Source organism: Anneissia japonica, unplaced genomic scaffold (assembly GCF_011630105.1).
Source record: "Anneissia japonica isolate Jap-2015-1 unplaced genomic scaffold, ASM1163010v1 scaffold288157_len95398_cov146, whole genome shotgun sequence".
In the NCBI taxonomy this organism is placed as follows: domain Eukaryota; kingdom Metazoa; phylum Echinodermata; class Crinoidea; order Comatulida; family Comatulidae; genus Anneissia; species Anneissia japonica.
This window is the reverse complement of record NW_022683726.1, coordinates 76,482-79,130: the sequence shown is the minus strand read 5'-3', so window position 1 is coordinate 79,130 and position 2,649 is coordinate 76,482.

Here is a 2,649-nt window from a genome sequence, read left to right as displayed (position 1 = left end):
GAATAACTGAACACTTGTATTTTAGAAATTATTGATTCATTTGTTTGTTAAACTATTGAAATGGATAAATCTAAAATATGATAAACAAAAATTACATGGATTTATGATGTATATTTTTATAAAAAATATTGATGACGTAATGCAGTCATATATAATTTTTGTTAACTACGATGGCACACTTCTTAATGAAAGGTGCGTTCAGAAATAGAAAAGCACATTAATTATTGCCCTCGCCTATCCGAAGGAGATGCTAAGGGTATTGCAATAGATCGCGTCTTTGTGTCGGTCGGTGTGTGTGGGTGTGTGTGTCTGTCTGTCGTTCTGTCTGTGTGTCTGTGTGTCTGTCGGTGAGTGGGTCGGTCTGTCTGTTGTGTGTTTGTCCTTTCGGGCGGATAGCTCAAAACTACTGGACTGATTTACAGCAAAATTTCACACATTGACAATATTAAATGTATCTCGGTCCTCCTCTAGTTTGGTAGTATCACTGATGTACCGGGAAAAATTGTTTTTTTGCGTCAATGGGGGTGGGGCTGATTTACAGCAAAATTTCACACATTGACAATATTAAATGTATCTCGGTCCTCCTCTAGTTTGGTAGTATCACTGATGTACCGGGAAAAATTGTTTTTTCGCGTCAATGGGGGTGGGGGTGGGGTTGGTGACAAGGGTTCTTTCCCATGTCTGAAAGTACAATTTGTCGTGAAGAAAAAAATCCCTAAAGTTTATTAAATAAGCCTTTCAAATCTCTAATTGTGGGAGTTTCCAGGTGTTTCGCTCTTTAGACCCACCTCTGAGTAATGCTTGGCAGTTCCTGTCCCCGCCGACTTTGTCGTCGGGAAAATTGGCCTTTCCATTGGGGACATCACCCCTTTTCCCGTCAGGGACATCGGGACTTGTCGGGGGCATCGGCCATACGTCGGTGACATCGCATCCACCCCCTTCCTTCCCTAGTTTGGAAGATCAAACCCCGTCGAGCAATACCAGGCAAATAGGTTTCGGTAAACTGGGTTTCGACAAATTGGTCGGCTGAAATTTGGGCTTTTCAAGCTGTTTTCATAAGTCAGATCTTAAAGCTATATCATAGAACTAAAAAAAGAAAAGATGTTTCGGTCTAATAAGCCGTGCCCGACTGGGAAGGGAGATGCAGTGCCGTCGGAAAGAGCTGCCCCTCTTTGTCGGAGAGGAAAAAAAGCAATTCGTAGAGAATGTATTGCACAACTTTAAAATCGATTAAATAAGCCTTTCAAATCTTTGTCTACGGAGTTCTGGGCTGCCCCTGGCCACGTCTACTTCCATTGGGAAGTCCTTCTCAAGAACAATATCACACCCATGTCAGAGATACTGGGACCCCCGCCACCGAGGGAAAGGGGATTGGTTTTGCCGGACATGGGGTCGATATCACTAATGGAAAGGCTAAACGTCTTGGCGGAATCCCAAGTGGGCGTGGCCAGTGGCAGCTAAGATCCAGCCCATCATGATTGATGGGGCCTGGATGATTACGGTGCCTCTAGATGTTAGCACCATCTTCCACCAATGGTCAGGTGTACTAGAAGAAAGAAAGCCACCCCACGTCGACGCTATATTTCTAGATTTGAGCAAGGCCTTCGACAGAGTTAGCCACACAATCTTGCACAGAAAGTTGCATAATTATGGCATAATAATGTGGTGCTGTACTACAGTGGTTCAGTTCGAACCTCATTGACCGTAACCGATGCGTCAATTTCAGAGGCGGTCAATTTAGATACTCCAAAGTTTTATCGGGCGTCCAACAATGTTCCGTCTTTGGCCCCATCCTTTTCAATCTGTTTGTACTTGACCTTCCGTCAACCGTGTCATCATCTATACCACAATATGCTGATGATACACTTATACAGGGTTATCGAGTCTCACGATGATGAATTAGTTTTACAGAAAGATATTGAGGCCATACTCGACTGGTGTAAAATGTAGGCCTATTTCAATAGAGACAAATGTAAACTTATGCACATTACATGATCTAATGCTTTCTCATACCAGATGGACAACCTATACCAGTCGTTGATTTATATAAAAATGTTGGTATGATTAATGTTCAACTTACATGGGCAAATCATGTTGGTATGGTTAAAGCTAAGGCTTCTAGAATGTTTGGGTTTGTTAGACGCATTGTAAGATGCATGAGAGGGAGGTAATTAGAAGGTTTTATATTGCCCTCCACCCTCTCCTAGAATGCGGTATCCCAGCCTGGCTTCCGTACCAGAAAGGACATATTATGTCTCTAGAACAAGTTCATAGAAGAGTTACCAGATCTTATTTTCCAAAATCCACTAAACTTCATTACTCGTCTTAATATTATATCTCTTGAACACCGTTTTCAGTTTCTAACAATTTCATTCATTGCTAAGTGTCTTTATGGAATTTTTCAAAATCAATATTTTTAGCCTTATTTCAATTAACCACAGACATAGTGACCATCTTTAGTTTATCAATAATTTTGCTCGAGCCAATGCTCATAAATTCTCTGTCTTTAACGCTTTTCAAAGGATCTGGCTCGGCTGCCAGTGAATCTCATGGATCAACTCTAGCTTATATCCCTTTATAAATAACCTTAAACTTCATTTTAAAAGTTAAGTTTATCCTTTTGTAATGATCTTATGCTTGTTATTCCCC